The sequence below is a fragment of the Osmerus mordax genome, chromosome 3 (genome assembly GCF_038355195.1).
Source record: "Osmerus mordax isolate fOsmMor3 chromosome 3, fOsmMor3.pri, whole genome shotgun sequence".
Classification (NCBI taxonomy): domain Eukaryota; kingdom Metazoa; phylum Chordata; class Actinopteri; order Osmeriformes; family Osmeridae; genus Osmerus; species Osmerus mordax.
In genome coordinates, this window is record NC_090052.1 from 15918795 (window position 1) to 15924794 (window position 6000).

Sequence of the window (6000 nt, forward strand, 5' to 3'; positions counted from 1 at the left end):
GCAGTCAACTGAAGGCACTCATTATCTTGAAGGAAGTGAATCATAAAATGTATGTGGCCTGTGAGCACAGCCTTGTGATTATGCCACACATTGTAAACATCCATTATGACAATCCCAGTATTGTCATTGCTTTCTCTAGGCTATGGAGAGTTTAAAATGACTCAGTATGAAAGGTTCAAAGTCAATTACTTGAGGCACAAAATATGATACGACTTCAGACTAAATTATTTGCTCTAAGCAAAACCCATTTTGTTGTGTGACTGTTCTGAATAGAGTCCATATGATCATATACACATGTGGCCCCGAGTCACAAGGTCACAGGTCTATTTCTGAATAATCACAGCAATAAAAAATACAAGAAAAGCATCACATGAGCTGCATATGATTCTCCCCTAGTCCCTGTGCTTTATTAGTCTGGCCCTGGTCCAAAAAACATCAGCAATGCAGAACCTTGGCCTAATGCATGTGTCTCATCAGTTCTAGAACGATCAGTTTGATCAATTAGTCTAGGTTGGCTCCTGATGTAGAGGTTGTTTGTTTCCCCCCCTTTGTGTAGCTCATGTACAGTGCAGCTGTAGATCACCATGGTGAGAAACGCAAAAACAAACCCTCAAAAACACAGACAAGAACATTAAGAGTATAGCTCAAACCAATCTCAAGGCACCTTTTGAAGTCGGTTTTGGGAGTGAACTAAAAGCAGTTAAAAAAAATGTATCTCCCTGTCTCTCTCCCTCTCTGTTTCTCTCTCGCTCTCTCTCTCTGTCTCTCTCTCTCGCTCTCTCTCTCGCTCTCGCTCTCTCTCCTTCTTTCTCGGCTGGTCTGTGGGCTAGCTGTAGGCCACTGTAGAGAAGCCATTATTATGGCGAGGCACTGTCCACATGAATCCTCTGTTTACCCACTCAGTTCTGCAAGCTCAGACACTGTGGTTCCCTCCACTGCCCCTTGACACGCACATCAGAACCCTGCTCTTTCTGCTACAGCAAACATGCCTCAACCTCTCAGACTCAGTCCCAGCTCTGAAGAGTGGAACTCTGGGTCTCACTCCAACATCCCAGAAACGAATCAAAGAGTTGAAAAATCCAAAGAGGTGAAATGTTATGCCCAGTGCATGTCTACATGTATTGCACAGCGAAGCCGAGCTCGCGTTTGATGCAACCAACTTAATTACATCCCATGGGCTTCTTATTAAATCATTTATTGGCCTACAGCTGAATTTTGCAGTAGACACGGGTGGATAGAAGGCAAAATCAGGGGGAAAAGATACAGTTAATGGCAATCAAAGATACACTATTACATCAATGTGTCATCAGATATTACACTTTGACCAAAGCAGTGAAGCAGCCCTTGATATTGCTTTATTTATTTTGTTGCAACCCCTCATGTTGGCACTCGTGGCTTGGTCTGATGCAGAGTATTAAAACAGGCTAAATGAAAAAGGCTAAATCTCCCCGGTCACCCAAAGTCAGTATTAATTTAATTTGTAGGACCACCACCCTGGTATTTATCTCTGGATGCCCCCCTGTCTACCTCTCTTTCCTCTCTGAAAGGATAAAAACCTATGACACAAAGCCAACTCTTTTCCTAGAACATTGTGGTGGTAGTAATCTTCAGTTCATTTCCTACTAAAATTGTCTGCAAGCAGGGCACCAGAGGGTCAAGTGGTCAGTCGCCAAGCCAAAGTGTTCACCACCGCCCCTTTGAAGTCTTTGATGACCAGTGAACAACAAAAGACCACCGTATCCATGACCACCAGCAGTAAAAGAAGAAGAATGCAACCAGTTGCACAATTCACAGTAATCCTCTAGTTCATTTCAAGGTCAGTAGACTTCCATGACTTCTCAAAAGTAAGAAAACTACAAATATTCAGTAATACAGCATGTGATACATATTCCACATTGTAAAAAAAAAACATTTCCATGACTATAGAGAAATCATAGATCACCTAATCCTTACTGCAATTGCACCGTGTGTACTAACATGTGAACATAAATGGACTGAGTGAAGTACAGGACAAAAATGCATTGTATTAAATAATAGGGTTAATCAAAGTTGCAGAGTCGTCAATGTGTAAAGCTCATACCAGCCGTTCAGTCTCATTGGCGGAATTCCAGTCAGTGCGTGTGAATGGCCAGTTCAGTTTTCGCCAACACACAAATCTGAGTGGGTGAGCTACACGATGGAGAACAGGCAACAAGACAAAAGTACCAGAAATATCAAACGGAATCTGCATGGACACAGACTTCCTAATGAGGATGAGGGAATCTGAGTTCAGCATAAAGTCAAAGGTCAAGTCTGACTCTGTAGGACATTCTCCACCAGTTCATTAAAAGTACTATAAATGTCCCTAGCAAACCTTCCCCCAGGGTGAATCATAGGCTCCGAGTGGCCTTCTTCTTCTTTGCCTGACCTCCCTGACTCCTGGTGGGACCATCTCATACAGACTGTGGGAATCGGCTCAGCCAGTCTTCCCAGTGGAGAGCAGAGAGTGTGAGAAACAGAGATCCCGGCAGAGTCTCTCTGGTCACGGGGGCTATTCTGCGGGTACACTACAATGTGTTTGTCTGAGGGATAGTCTATTATGTCAGCTTCTCTCTCATGCCCCCTGAGTTCCACAATGACCACAGAACATCGGGAACCCAGGGGCCCAGCAGCATCCATGGACTCCACATCCACCAGTGTCCATGCAGCAGGGCGTGATGGGGCAGTGCTCGGAAAACAGAGGAAGTGGGGTAAAGATAAGGTCCTTGATGATGAGGGTGGGAACAGCTGCTAAAATGTTATGCTTTACAATCTAGCAAAGCACACAGAGAAAACTCAGCTGTCGCTTTCTCGTGAACGCGCCTCATGCTGGGAACACATGTTTTTTCCTCTCTAAGATGAATATCCCACAAGAGCAAGGCAGGTGAGAACTGAATTCGTGTTCATACATGTACATCGATTTCGCCATGACCACCACGTGAATGAGGTTAGCTGGGAGATGATGTGGCGTGCGGTTCGTTGGATGCAGAAAATTCCCTTGTCAACACTCAACACTGTACAACCTTAAATACGTTCGTTTTGCTCAACTGTACCCTACAGAATTGACGGAAGTCACGTGACACTATGTACAGTGCGTACAACTGCCGGTATCTTAGTAACAGCAGGTCAAGCTTGGTTCTCATGCTGTGCAGAACTCATGCTGTGCAGAACTCATAGGGTCAGATCAGTAAAGTACATCAGTAATGAACAAACTACCATTGTTGTTGTAAATGGTCATATATTCATGTTGCTTTGTGCCGCTGTTGGACCAGAAAAGCTGCTGGCACAGCTAAATGGCAGCATTGAGAAGAAAAAACAATCCGGGGCAACAGTTGATTCTACAGCACAGCAACACTCCCCCCTAGAAGCCAAGAGCTAGTGGATCCAGACAGGCTTTAGCCTCAATCCCCGATCGAGCGTCTTAGTCTTCTCAAAGCCTGATGGATGTCATCACTGACTCCAAGAGACCACCACCATTACAGCTGCCAACACTGTCAATCTGCTCTGCTCTACTCCCACCACAACCGCCCCACTGTGTGGCATTGTGGGTTAGCACTGCACCGTTTTTTTTGTGCGTGTGTGTGTGTCATGTGGACATCATGTGGTGAGCTTGGGTTTCCAAGAGAACCTGCCATCTAATTCTCCACCAACGCAATGGCTTAGTGCACCCCCCTCTCTCCCTGGCACAGGTTCCAGCACACTAATGCAGTTGGGATCAAAATGATGGAATGGGGAGAATCATTCAGCCAAGACTTACAGAACTGGCCACATAATTTACTTGTGTGTTGCCTGATGTGATCGTGTTACACTCCGGTAATTGATTCTTGTTGACAACAGACCTTGATAGAGATAACTGCTTGTTCACCAGAGCTGTTTACACACAGCCATCTGTCATTGAAACCTGAAAAACTGCTCAAGTTTAAATCTAAATGCAAGCATTTGCCCAAAATACAATTGTCCTTTCACACAGTAAGAATGCTTCATACTGAAGTAAGCTCAGCGCGTTCCATGACTCTTTCCCATTCACAGCGACATTTAAACAAGCTCAAGGTTGGACTAACAGATCTCTCATACAGAAACTTGTGGTTCTGACCATAGAGTTGGGTGGAAAAGGAACTGCTCTCCCTCAGGGAAGTGTTATTAAAACTGGCCTTTTGACAAGCACGCATGAAATGTGGTATAGTGAGCACAGGGCCTGGTCCTCTGGTTCCAATCAGAAGAAGGCCTGTTTGTTTGGTGAGCACCGCCTGCAGTGCACCCAGCGCCAACGGGGATCGCAACTGGATCCAGATGCTTGCTAATTGGCAACACCAGTTCTGTCTCATCCCATGCTCTTCTCTGTGTCCCAATGCAGCCCATGAACACCACTACATCTACTCTTCTGTTTCATGGGCCATCTTCCTTGACTTCCTGGAAAGCATTGTTCATTTCATAGATTTTGAATAACCTGCGAACATACAAGGGACACTATCAAAAATAAAAAGGGAGAGATTCTTGGGAGATAATGTGACATAACTGCCCAGCTGAGTGTTATTGTATTGTGGTCACTTTTCTCAGATTGGGCCAATTCAATTTGAACAAGTTGGGGCCTATGGTGTCCAGTTTAAAGTTAACTTATAATGAATCGTAAATAACTTCGGAAATTCACTTTTTCTTGATTCAGGGAAATGTTATCCTATTTTCTGGGATAATTCCATGTGAAGGCGAGGCCCTGGTTAGCAAATTGGAAATCCAAGTGTTGTTACGCAACGGTGAGGTCTGTGGTGTGCCTTCATGGAGTGTTTGCTCTCTTTTAAGCAAGGGGAGTAGCATGGAGAGGAAGGTGCCTAGACTTCTCCTTGCCTCTAACGTTTCCGATACCTCCCTTTTCTTTTCTCTCTCTCTCTCTCTCTCTCTCTCTCTCTCTCTCTCTCTCTCTCTCTCTCTCTCTCTCTCTCTCTCTCTCTCTCTCTCTCTCTCGCTCTCTCTCTCTCTCTCTCTCTCTCTCTCTCTCGCTTTACACTCATTTATCTGTGTGTTCTTGGCAGCTGTGACTCAGCTAGCTCCACATGTCTGCCAAGTACTACATAGACAGAGAGCAATAAGGTTGTCAAATTGCTTTCACTCTGATGGGACTTAACAACCTGTCTGCTTCATGGTAATTGTGCTGTTGCAATTAAAAAAGGTTGATGGGCAAAAACATTCCTAAACTGAAACAATCTACAATGCAGTCAATCAATCCATTGGCAGTAATTAAAACACTGCAAAGCCGTTCAATGGGGCATACTGTTTAACATCGCACAGTTATGACAAGATAAAGGAACTTGTAACCAATTAATCATCACTGTGTCCTACTTGGAAATAAGAGGGAAACATTTTGTTTACAGATAATGCTATCCTCGACCATAGCAACACACCACAATAAAAAAAGGATCCAACACATAAACACTTCAAAACATGCTCACATCTTTAACTTTAACATGAGCTATCTCCATCATGTGTTAATAAATGTCTATAACAGTTAGATCAAGATCATTTATCCTCTATGACCACAATCGCCAAGCCACTGTCTTTTATGAATGCATTTTAACATCATGTAAAGTTTGTGGAAGCGGTGAAAAGCCTCAGAGGAGTTCCCCTTCCTCACACACGCACACACACACACACACACACACACCCACACACTGTTCCCTGCAGCCAACCCTTTGCTACAGTACACCACTGCTGGGTGGTCTAACATGCCCAGGGAGGAGTCAAGCCTTGAGTTAATTGGTGAAGATGTGGGCTTTAATCAAATCCTCTTCCTGTGAGATCTAATTAAGTACAGGAGAGCCACGGTCTCTTCATCTAATAAACAGCATGTACCCCCCCCCCCCCCACCCACACACACCCCTTCAACCTCCATCCCCAGTCCCACCCTTCTCGACAGCCATTATAACAGAACCCACAGATCCACAGGGCAGACAAAGGTAGCCTTGTGTGTGGCATGTGGAATGCTCATGC